The following is a 13,406-nucleotide window of genomic DNA, read 5'->3' as shown; positions in this document are numbered from 1 at the left end:
GTCAGCCAGATTGGGTTCATCTTGCCACACTCCAGGAGCATCGGATCGCGACTGACAGAGCCCTGCTCCCCTCTGTGACCAAAGTCCCATGGCCAAGCACCCTGTTCTTATAGTCTTTTTTCTCTGTTGAAGTCTATGGATTTTGCTGTGTCAGTCTGTGACTGGTTACTTCTTAATTGGTGTATCTTTTGATGTAAACATTCCAATACATTTCCAAGAGGGTTATCCTGTCCTAGTTCCGATTTAATCAATTGTCCTGTCTTTAGGGGTGTCAGCCTTCACCTCAGGGTCGTCAATTTGCCCTTCCTTCATTATGGATGTACGTGGATGATTTTCTGGTGTCGTTAAGTCTCTTTACTCCTTTTTCCTTGACCATCTGGCTATAACAATGGCCTTCACATCTTATCTTTTCCTGATGCATAAATTCCTCATTCACGCAGTCTTTTTACAGAGACCTTTGAGAATAGAAACAGTGTCAGTTTATTTTGAATCTCCTTAACATAGACACAATACAAGATCCTGTCTGTTACTTACTAAACCTTAAAACAAAGAAATGTATATTTAACTAGAGTGCCTAATTTGTAATACATATAGGAAATCATACTAGATGTTATAATTTATCCTAAAACAAAAGGGTGACCATAATCAGTTATAATGATTGTTCTGGTCTGTTCCTGCCTTAAAATCAGTACAGACACTGGCAGTCTGTCAGATGCATTCCTACCAATTTCCCAGAGGGTCATTCCTTTCTGCTATTCAAAAAGGTGGCTGGTAAAATGATATCAAGACATATATTAATACCTCTATTCTCTTAGTACAATTATAAAATCCTGCACCTACAACATTAGTAGATGTGCAAGTGAATGAGCCTCTGATTATGTAATTGGGTCCTATGATGGTGTTGCTAGAGTAGATATGGGGACAGAGAAGGCAACGGGGTTTGTTACAGGGATTGGTTCCTGGGTTAGTGTTTCTGTGGTGTGGTGTGTAGTTGCTGGTGAGTATTTGCTTCAGGTTAGGGGGCTGTCTGTAAGCGAGGACTGGCCTGCCTCCCAAGGCTTGTGAGAGTGGGGGATTGTTTTCCAGGATAGGTTGTAGATCGTTGATGATGCACTGGAGAGGTTTTAGCCGGGGACTGTATGTGATGGCCAGTGGTGTTCTGTTATTTTCCTTGTTGGTCATGTCCTGTAGTAGGTGATTTCTGGATATCAGTCTTGCTCTGTCAATTTACTAAGGGTTATAGTAGATTCTCCAACAGTGACAATTTTTAAATCAATAAAGTTTTTTTCCTAAAAGATCTGCTCTCGGAATTATTTTGGGGAAGTTCTATGGCCTGTGTTATACAGGAGGTCAGACAAGTTAATCACAATGGTCCCCTCTGGCCTTAGAATCTATACTACTGTTATTACCTATGCCAGGTAGATTAAAATTAGCAGGGATATGCCAACCTGTCCCACAAGCACACCTTTACTTGAGTGTAGACATACCCTGACAGCTTCAGGCAACCATGGTGTTTGCCAACACACATGTGCACATTACTGATTGTGGGTTTAGTGACCCTGCAGGTAATGGGAAGTGACATGGCTTTTTCCTCATCATGTGAATATGGTAAAGTCTCACAAAAAGTCACCGTCTTCTAACATTGGACAAGGAACACCATTAGGATAATCAACTAGTATTTTTTTCTAAAGCTTCTCTCTCTCTCTCTGTTTCATTAGAATCTCTCCTCATTTGCGTCACCGGCACAAATCATCCTGGATTTTGTCTCTTTTGCCCCTCTAAATGAAGGCAAGTGACAACAAATGTGAGCAAGCCAGAAAAGTGCAATATCTAGAAGAACTGTAAGAGCCACTAACACAGAATCTAGAAAATAATATTATCCTGTTAATGATTAAAAACTGCGTACTTTTATTTAAGACTGTAATAAGCTGGGGAGATTTTCAATGGGAGTTGAGTGCCTAACTAGCTGTGGTGCCTTTACAAATCTGTCCCATGGAGATATTAAATATAGAGCAACAACAATTTATCACAAGATCTGTATTGCATAAATATATTCTTTCATATGTAAATTATTGAACAAGATTTGTAAAATCTAGTTATTGCTGTTTTCACATTGCAAACACTTTAAATGTTAACTTTAAATTCATTTTAAAAAAATCCAGCGCTGAATATAATTGAAATCACCTTCTAACTTTATTCCACAAATTGAAAATAATAGTATATTTCCTTAAACGGTGCAAAATCATCCGGGATAAGACTGTTTATTTAATCACAAAGCCCTTAAATGTTAGATGCAAGCATCTCTTGTTTCAATCGGTGTAAGCCCACATTTTAATTAGAAGAGCTGTCTTTCAGTTTAATCTATGCAGAATATCCTTAATAACATTTATTAAACGTTATGCAATAATAACAATATCATCCAAATGGCTGGGAATAAATTTGGTGTGGTATGATAGGTGTTTCCTGGGAGACACCATAAACCCAAAATACTTTTCACTTTTGTCTATTGCTTTACAAAGAATTCCGTTCTGGAACAGACTAGGGGCACTGCGACTATGGCCAAGGCAGATGTTTCACTGAAAGGCACTGAAACAATGGTGTGCTGTAACGCATCTGTTAATCATCTTAGGACCTGAACAGGGGTATCACTGGGAGGAAGGGAGGGCTCTGGAGGCTATAGCCACCCCAAAATTTGCCTTAGACCCCTGTAACAATGGCCTGTCTCTGGCCGCCCAGATCTGAGGGCAGAGTGGAGAGCAGCAACTGCTGATTGGGTGCCCAGTTCTAAAGGCAGCGCCACAGCAAGTAGCAATGCAGGAGTAAGCTCAGGGCAGGTGGAGGGTCCCCACATCAGCCCACACTGACCCGCTCTAAGCTGGGTTCCCGGACTCTGCCGCCCACCGTAATCACTGCTCCCTGAGGGCTTTGCTGGCCCAGGTCCTCCTGCCCAAGTGGCTGTTACCAGCTGTGAACAGTTGAAGGGCAGCAGGGAGCTGAGGAGGAGCCACAGCCCTGGGGCCCTGGCCCCAGCAGAAGGAGATTGGGGAGCGCCCCGATGCCTGCACCATGGCACCAGCCAGTGCAGCAGTCACTCCTCCAACCTGGCCAGGCACTTAAGGGGGAGGAAGAGGAGGTGACAGGGCCAGCACTTACCAGAGGAGAAGCAGAGGACAGCCCCCCCCCCCAATTTTCTGTCTAGAACATCACAGTGCCCCCCTCCCAAGAAGAGGCTAGTGAAGCCGCTGATCCTGACTGTGTTCAGCATAAAGCCTATTTGTATTTATGGAGGCAGACAACATTCAGTTTCTACAAAAAATGAGAATTACTCAGCTGTAACCGGAGTTTTTCCAAGTGTTTGCTACACCTGAAAGGAATGTAAAGTTTCATCAGTCTTTTCTGAACACAAAAAGTGACAGTCAAAAGGTAAGTCCTCTGTCCTGCTGACCATCAGGGGCTATGCCAAAATTCTGCAGCCACGAGGCCCTCCTTATGGTCACATCTGATGCCATCACTCTGGATGAAGCATCCACCATGTCCAGACTGCAATAAAGTCTTGGGTACCAGATGGCCCACTGCAATGAAAGCTTTAAACTTCTGGAAGCTTCAGGCATCTCTTTGTGAATTTGGACACTGCATCCCAATTAACAAAGTAATATTTGGATAATAACACCTGATGATTTGCAGTGTGCATCTGCCATGATGAAGTCAGATACATTTTCCTCTCCATCAAGTCCAGTCTTGGACTCTTTGTCCTTAGGAGTAGACTTGTATCTCCCCTGTCATGACCTGTCATTTACTGCAGTCACCACAAGAGAGTTAGGAGCTGGATGGGAGTAAAAACACTCAAAGTCCTGCATGGGGACATACTATGGCTTTTCAGAACACTTATCTGTAGGTGGTAATGAATTTGGAGTATTGCAAAGAGATTCAAGCAGGTTCCAAAAAGGATTCATTTATCAGGGGAGCAGCTCTCCCTGGAGGTGAGGACAGGAGGCTATCCAGCAACTTATGAATGTTCTCCTTCACGATTTCAGTCTGAATCCCCAAGGAGGAAGGTATATGCCTAAGATCCCAGTATAACCTAAAGTCCTCAGGCACTGGAGAGGAAGAGTCTGCTATAGCGCAGTCATCTGGAGAGGAAAAATAAGGGTGAGGGGCCAATGGAGGCTGCTGGGAGGGAAGGCGGGGGGAACATGTTCTTGTAGGAGACAGTCAGTCTGGACTGGCTCGGGAAGAATAACCTCAGACCGCACCTGTAATAGAGGTGGCTCAGGAATAGAGACCACACTGGGAATCTGTGATTTTGCCCCAGACTGCATCAAAGAATGGGATTTCTAAAACTGAGGCACATCCCAAGGATTCAAGGAGGCCACTGCAAATAGGACTAAGGCACTTGTGGCCGGGAGACCAGAGGCCCCTATCCCTACTGCAAGAATGGTGCTAATCCCAGTACCGACGGTAACCTGAGGATCAATAATAGTACTTCAAAGGCTAGGGGAAAAGGGGGAAATCCCTGAACCAAATCTGCAGGAGCCCTAGAAGTCATCTAGTGGGAATGGAGGCGTCACCCCAAGGAAGAAAACAAATGGTCAGCCTCGTCCAGAAGCCAATATGAAGAAGGCATCAGTGCTGAGGCTGAATGGAAGGTCAACACCATCAGTACCAGAAGATGCATTGCATGTCTAATCGTCGTCTAAGCAAATGACTGAGGCAAGATTGATGTTGGTGCCAAACCTGATGAATGTGTCTATAGTAAGGACACAGTGACAAAGATTGCAGTACCAAGGAGTTCATTGACACAGATGCTAAGGAGGTCGACTGTGACTCTGCCCCAGATGGTAAGGAATGTAGTGCTGACGAGACAGCTCCGCAACCCAATCAGACAGCACCAGTGCCACAGCAGAAGAAGATGAGGTAGAAGCCACCAGCAGCTGACAGCCCCTGAACTACCAGGGAATCTTGACCAGAATGGCAAAGCAGGTCTGACATCATCCTAGTGGTGTGGAGAGAATCCATGCAAATGCTGTAGTCATCAGTACTGGACTCTACGGACAGCCCATGGCCAGTACTGGAGTTGACAATAGAGTCCAATTGATCTCAGCATGGTCCCGTGGAGTGATTAGATGGGCCTGCTCCATCGAGTATACCGAAGGACTCAGTGCCACTCAGCAGTCCTCTTAGAGGATGAAGAAAAGTCCCTCTGAGTCCTGGAACAGTCCCAGTGGGTCTTATAGGAGGCTTTTCCTTGGAGGACCTCTACAGATGTAGATTCCACATCTTCCCTAGGTAACCCTTTCAGTGCTTCACCACCCTCCTAGTGAAATAGTTTTTCCTAATATCCAGCCTAGACCTCCCCCCTCTGCAACTTGAAACCATTGCTCCCTGTTCAGTCATCTGCCACCACTGAGAACAGCCAAGCTCCATCCTCTTTGGAATCCTCCTTCAGATAGTTGAAGACTGCTATCAAATCCCCCCCCTCACTCTTCTCTTCTGCAGACTAAATAAACTCAGTTCCCTCAGCCTCTCCTCATAAGTCATGTGCCCCAGCCCTCTAATCATTTCCTTTGCCCTCTGCTGGACTCGCTCCAATTTGTCCACATCCTTTCTGTAGTGGGAAGCCTAAAACTGGATGCAGTACTCCAGATGTGGCCTCACCAGTGCCAAATAGAGGGGAATAATCACTTCCCTCAATCTCCTGGCAATGCTCCTACTAATGCAGCCCAATATGCCATTAGCCTTCTTGGCAACAAGGGCACACTGTTAACTCATATCCAGCTTCTTGTCCACTGTAATTCCCAGGTCCTTTTCTGCAGAACTGCCGATTAGCCAGTTGATCCCCAGCCTGTGGCAGTGCATGGGATTCTTCTGTCTTAAGTGCAGGACTCTGCACTTGTCCTTGTTGAACCTGATCAGGTTTCTTTTGGCCCAATCCTTCACCTTGTCTTGGTCACTCTGGACCCTATCCCTACCCTCTAGTGTATCTACCTCTCCCCCCATCTTAGTGTCATCCATAAACTTGCTGAGGGTGCAATTCATCCCATCATCCAGATCATTAATGAAGATGTTGAACAAAACTGGCCCCGGACAGCCCCCTGGGACACTCCACTTGTTACTGGCTGCCAACTTGACATCGAGCCATTGATCACTACCCATTGAGCCCGACAATCTAGCTAGCTTTTTATCCACCTTATAATCCATTCATCCAATCCATACTTCTTTAACTTGTTGGCAAAAATACTGCGGGAGACCATATCAAAAGCTATGCTAAAGTCAAGATACGTCACATTCCATTGCTTTCCCTTATCCCAGAGTCAGTTATCTCATCATAGAAGGCAACCAAGTTGGTCATGCATGGACTTGCCCTTGGTGAATCCATGTTGACTGTTCCTGATCACATTCCTCTCCTCCAAGTTCTTCAAAATGGATTCCTTGAGAACCTGCTCCATGATTTTTCCAGGGACTGAGGTGAGGCTGACTGGTCTGTAGCTCCCCAGATTCTCCTTCTTCTCTTTTTTAAAGATGGGCACTATATTTGCTTTTTTCCGATCATCTGGCACCTCCCCCGATCACCACAAGTTTTCAAAGATAATGGCCAATGGCTCTGAAATCACATCAGTCAACTCCCTCAGCACCCTCAGATTCATTAGATCTGGCCCCATGGACTCGTGCATGTCCAGCTTTTCTAAATAGTCCTTAACCTGTTCTTTCACCACTGAGGGCTGCTCACTTTCTCCCCAGCATTGAATACTTCAGCTTTTTCCACATCATCTGTCACTAGGTTGCGTTTCCCATTCAGTAAGGGTCCCACACTTTCCCAGACCTTCTTGTTGCTAACATACCTCTAGAAACCCTTCTTCTTACCCTTAATATCTCTTCTAGCTGCAACTCCCAGTTGTGCTTTGGCCTTCCTGATTACACCCCTGCATGTTTGAGCAATATTTTTATACTCCTCCCTAGGCATCTGTCCAAGTTTCAACTTCTTGTAAGCTTCCTTTTTGTGTTTAAGCTCACTGAAGATTTCTCTGTTAAGCCAAGCTGGTCGCCTGCCATATTTGCTATTCTTTCTGCACATTGGAATGGTTTGTTCCTGCGCCCTCAATAAGGCTTCTTTAAAATACAGTCAGCTCTCCTGGACTCCTTTCCCCCTCATATTAGCCTCCCAGGGGATCCTGCCTATCACTTCCCTGAGGGAGTCAAAGTCTGCTTTTCTGAAGTCCAGGGTCCATATTCTGCTGCTCTCCTTTCTTCCTTTTGACAGGATCTTGAACTTGACCCATAGGCACCGATTCCGTGGGTGCTCCAGGACTGGAGCACCCACTGGGAAAAATTAGTGGATGCTATGTACCCACCGGCAGCCAAGCTCCCCTCTCTGCCCCACGTCACCTCCACCTCCTCCCCTGACTGTGCTGCAGCCCTGCTCTTCCGCCTACCTACCAGTGCTTGCTTCTGCCAAACAGCTGTTTGGCGTCGTAGCAAGCTCTGGGAGGTAGGTGGGAGAAGTGGGAACGTGGCACGCTGAGGGGAGGCAGCGGGGCTAGAGTGGGGATTTGGGGAAGGAGTCGGAATAGGGGCAGGGCAGGGATGGGAATGGGAGGGCCAGGGCCAGGGCCAGGGGAGGGTCGATCACTCATCAGCGTGAGTAGAAGTCAGCGCCTATGACTCGACCATCTCATGGTCACTGCTTCCCAGGTTGCCACCCACTTCTACTTCCCCTACCAATTCTTCCCTGTTTGTGAGCAGCAGAGCAGCAGGTCAAGAGGAACATGGTCCCTAGTTGGTTCCTCCAGTACTTGCACCAGGAAGTTGTCCCCAACACTCTCCAAAAACTTCCTGGATTGTCTGTGTATTGCTCTTCCAGCAGATGTCAAGGTGATTGAAGACTCCCATGAGAACCAGGGCCTGTGATCTGGAAACTTCTGTTAGCTGTCTGAAGAAAGCCTCATCTACCTCATCCTCCTGGTCTGGTGGTCTATAGCAGATGCCCACCACGATATCACCCTTGTTGCTCTGGCCTCTAAACTTAACCCAAAGACTCTCAACAGCTTTTCTCCAGTTCCATACAGGAGCTCTGAGCAGTCATACTGCTCCCTGACACACAGTGCAACTCCTCCACTTTTTCTCTCCCGTCTGTCCTTCCTAAACAGTTTATACCCGTACATGACAGTGCTCCAGTCATATGAGTTACCCCACCAAGTCTATTATTCCAGTCACATCATAGTTCCTTGACTGTGCCAGAGCTTCCAGTTCTTTCTGCTTGTTTCCCAGGCTTCTTAAGTTCGGTAAGATAATTAGCCAGTTGCCCTACTTTCTCAGGCCTCCCCTGTTGCACCATCCTCTTTGTATTTCCTTCCTGTATCCCTCTTCCTGTTATGGAAAGCACTGAATATTGAGCCAGGAGCCACTCTGTGTTAGCTCCAAAGGAGAGTGCAGGACTATACAGCCTGAAGAGGTCCCCAGTGCCGAAGTAGGCTTCGTGGCCTGCTCTAAGAGGCACTGTTTCAGACACAAAAATCTCTCACCACCGTATCCTCCTCTTAAATGACTTTTTTTTAATGTGCCCTTCTTCCAGGCACAACACACACAGTGTGTGGGTCACTACTGGGTTTAGTCGCCCCAAACAACAGACAATATTTAAACCTTAATGAGGGTGTCACCCAGGCCAACTAACTATCCATCCTAACTACTGTAACTAAACCTAAGGGTTCTACTAAGCTACACTAACTATGAACTATATACAACAAATTTCCAGAGAAATTGAGAAAAATAGCATGAGGTAAATCATCACACAAAGAAAGCTCCAACTCTAGGCAGTGAGGAAAGTTGGGGTGGCACTGCCTTTAAATAGCCAGGGGAGAGGCTAGAGCCACGGGATGCGAGTGCTGCCCCTATGGTACTGCCAGGAAAAAGTCTCCAGTTTTGATGCACAGGATGTGCACACACAGGAGTGTAACACACGTCTGCACCCACTCAAAGAACATGACATACAGGATTCCTGAAGTTATGGGATTGAAACTTGGTTTTTTGCATTGTAAATTTTGTAGTGCAAAAGCCTGTCAAAACTTGAAGCAATATAAATCAAAGAAACCATCGAGTAATAAGATGTCCACAATGCAAGGTGCACTCCTTTTTGCAAGTCATCTTAATTATCTAATTGCTTCCAGATGAAGACCTCTTCCAGAAAGCACTATTTGTGAAAGTGATATTTTAGCATAGGTGAATCGAAGTAGCTGTATTGAAATAGCATTGCTACTCCAGTACTTTAGTGGAAGTACTGCCCTTTCAAATTGCCAGCACTATACTTTTAAAGTCACAGGTGACTGAAAATGCTGGCTATGTTCTATCTACATAGTAACTGCCTGCACTAGAAACACTGTATCAAAGAAATCAGTGTCATCACAACACAAAGACTTTGGGAGTGTCTACACAGCAGCTGGGAGGTGTGATTCTCAGCTCAAGTAGACATACACACACTAGATCTGCTTCTGCTAGTGTGTTAAAAATATCAGTGTGGCTGCAGTGGCATGGGTGCAGCACAGGCTAGACATCCCAGAATTGTACTTGAGTGGCTGGCCTGAGCCACTACCACCACACTGAATCTCTAACACTAGCTCACGCAGAGCTAGTACATGTATGTCTGCACATGCTGGCAAGCACAACTCCCAGCTGCTGTGCAGACATTCGCTTAATATTCAGCCTCTTAGAACAAGAGTTGTTGAGACATACAAGCAAATATAAGTGGCAACATGCATTTAAAAGTCCAAAACAATCTAGCAAGATACAGTCTTTGTTCAAGACGGTTTATCACAGTCTTCTTGCGAGCCTTTTACTGGCTGGTCTGGCCAGAATCCATCACAGAGATCAAATTGCTCGGTTTCTGTGTCTCCTGAGGTGAAGGATGAAAACAGAGCCCCTCTCTGTTCCTTATATTCCCCAAAGGGTTGTTTTTTTCTTACAAGTCTCCTTTGTCTCTTGGGGTGAAGAAGCCTTGTTAATTCACTGTCTCTCAAGTTCAGGATCAGGATAACCTCCACTGGTTTAGCTTGATGGCTTTGTTTACTGCTAATATGTAAAATGAGGAAAACCCACATTCCTTTGGCCAGGACAGACCTGTTTCTTACCTTTACCTAGACAAGTCTGTCTTGTCTTAAACATGTTCTAGTAACATCATGTAAAGGGAAGTCGTAACTTCACATACAAAGTTAATGCATGCATTTTACAATTTTAATAACCAGTGTGTTTTTAGCTTTCACACGATACCTCATAAGGCATATTTGATACAAATCTTATTACAGTAACCTGTAGGGTGTGAATACAGAGGTGCCTAGGGTCACAACAACATTAAAGGTTTTGTTCAGAGGAGGCGTGCAGATTGAAAAAAGAAGGCCCAGCCCATAGATTATGGATAAAAAAGGCACATTCAACTTTCAATTTCAATTTTGTCTCAACTTTATTTGATAACACCTGTTCTCACACTTCATTCTAGTTGTGTTACTGTATCTGGACTAATGCATTTGTTCTCCATACTTCAGTGTATTGGTCTGAATTCATATTTTTCAACTTAGTGTGAAGCTTTACAGTCCTGTTACAATATCTAGTGGGAGGGAGAAAATGGGCTGATATAATACAACAAATCAATGTTTTAATTCAAGCAGTTTTAATAAGGAAAATATTAAATATTTAGATCATACTACTGGCATTCACTGTGCTTCACAGGGAAAAATGGCTTCCTATTCCACACTGTTTACAATCTAAGGGTTGAATTGTATTTTTATCATACATCCTAAGGACAGGTCAGGACATAATTGCTCTGCCCCAAGAGTGGACCAAGCAACAAGACTCATCTACATGGGGAAATTGACCAGAATTTTTATTGCGGAATAAGCTATTCTGGAATAGTTCCCTGTATGTACACACTAAAGGCTTGTCTACACTGGCACTTTACAGCACTGCAACTTTCTTGCTTAGGGGTGTGAAAAAACACCGCCTTGAGTGCAGCAAGTTTCAGCATTGTAAAGCGCTAGTGTAGACAGTGCCCCAGCGCCGGGAGCTGCGCTCCCAGCGCTGGTAGCTATGCCCCTCGTGGGAGGTGGGTTTTTTAAGAGCGCTGGGAGAGCTCTCTCCCAGCACTTTGCTGTGACTACACAAGCCATGTTAAAGCACTGTCACGGCAGCGCTTTAACATTACCAATGTAGACAAGCCCTGATTCTGGAATAAGAATATCCACTGAGAGCTATTGCAGAATAATTTATCCCGCAATAGCTATTCCAGTCAATTCCCCTATGTAGAACAAGCCATAAATCACAATCTGGTGTCTGGCCACTTTTTGCATTTGGGAAAATAACTTATACCAGTCCTACACCTTGTGCAGATTACTTTCCTCTCTGCATTGGTTCAAATGTGCTGACCGCCAGATCTTTGTAGGGAAGGTAGGGCAGAAGCCCTTTACAGGCTGCTCTCCATCCTGAACCATGACATAGGTATAGACCACACAGAGAATTAAATTAGCGACTTACACATTTTTACTCCTCTGTGTTGGCACATCATGTGGGCCACAACTGTGCCCTAAATTCGGTAGATAAACATATGTGTCTGTACAAGAATGCATGCTAAATTTTGTACATTTAAAATTAAGTTTCTAGTAAAAAAAGAAATATGCTGGGAATATGGAAGGGGGAAACAGTAAACATTTCACGAAGTCTGTGATCCAAATTTGTCTTCTCAAAAAACTAGGTCCATTTCTACTCCTGGGACAAATTCTCTACCATCCATGGCAAAGGCAAGAGTACATTCCCAGCATGAACAAATAGTAGAGGCCAATTCAAGACACTGCAGAAACAAATTCAGCAACTGATCTTAATCTACTGCAGATTATTAGTGCACAGCTATGAACTTTTTTTTTTTTTTTGAACGATCACATGACACCAAATTCTTGCAACATTTATACTGTGGGTACAAGTAAACAACCTGCAGAATGTGCTCCCATGATAACTTGAAAAGTATCATGGCACTCGGTGGGTTTAAGGAAATAAACCTGTACAGACAGTTCAAGAACAATAATGCCGATGAAGTGAGCTGTAGCTCACGAAAGCTTATGCTTAAATAAATTGGTTAGTCTCTAAGGTGCCACAAATCCTCCTTTTCTTTTTGCGAATACAGACTAACACGGCTGCTACTCTGAAACCTAAAATACTACTGTCAGAACAGGAAGAGAGGAGTACGTGGAACATTAAGAAAATGGTTCATTTCATTATACACATCAGGAATTCAGAATACACAAATGTGTCAAGGAAGTTTTTCTACATAATTTGTTGACCTTTTCAATAGTTACAGATACAAATAAACCATATTAAATACCCATATTGAAAGACGGCAGGTCAATCTCACTAATGAGCAAAGATATGTGGTTTGGTCTGTTCCAACTTGACAGATTACTTAATTTACAGGAACATTCTTTGAGATACGATCTTCTGCATGGGTCCCACTGTAGAAGTGTGCACCCCATGCACATAAGACCAAAATATTTTAACGAGCAGGGTCCTTTGGGGCTATGCATGTGCTCTTCACATCCTTGTGCCCTGGTCCTCAGTGAAATTATAAAGGGCAGAGCAGCCCCACTGCCCCTCAGTTTCTTTACTAACACATAATCCAAGTAAAGGACTCCATATCAGTAGAAGAGGAGTGCAGGTTGTGGGATTGGTGCGAATTCAAAAGCATCTTGAAGAATTCCAGTTACTATAAGGCAAGTAACCTCACTTTCTTCTTTGAGCATTTGTCCACTCCGATCCCACTATAAGTGACTAGCAGTTACTACTTTAGGTGAGTGATGGGAGTCCTATCTAAACAAGTTTAGGACAGCCCTTCCAAACTGTGTATCTGATCTAAAAGCTGCCACAATGGAGTAGAGATTTATAAATGTATGAACCGAACTGCAAGTAGCCGTCCTGCAGATCTCAGAAATAGGGACTCTCCTAAAGCAAGCTAATGATGTCATCTGACTGCTCTAACTCAAAAGAGAAGTGGTAGTTTACCAAGTAGAAAATTTTAATGCAGTCTAACTCATTTAGAGAGTGAGAGGAACAGTCTGCTCATCAGACTTATCACCAAAACCCACAAAGACTGGATGATTTATGAAATGGTTTTGGTCTGGTATGATAAACAGATATAACCATGAGACATATAGTGTGTGGAATTTAGCCTCTACAGGAGAGTTGAGCTTTAGGGAGGAAAAAAGAGATACCTGTAAGTGGATAAGTTGATTTATATGAAAATCCCAAACCATTTTTGGTAAATATTTCAGATGTGGCCTGAGAGTAATCCTGTCTTTATGGGGTGAGGGGGGAACAAAACAAAACATTGTTTAGAGTGGCTGCCATCAAACCCTAAAAACAGTGTTGAGTGGGATAAA

The sequence above is a fragment of the Dermochelys coriacea genome, chromosome 1 (assembly GCF_009764565.3).
Source record: "Dermochelys coriacea isolate rDerCor1 chromosome 1, rDerCor1.pri.v4, whole genome shotgun sequence".
Classification (NCBI taxonomy): Eukaryota; Metazoa; Chordata; order Testudines; family Dermochelyidae; genus Dermochelys; species Dermochelys coriacea.
Note: the sequence above shows the minus strand (reverse complement) of the source record.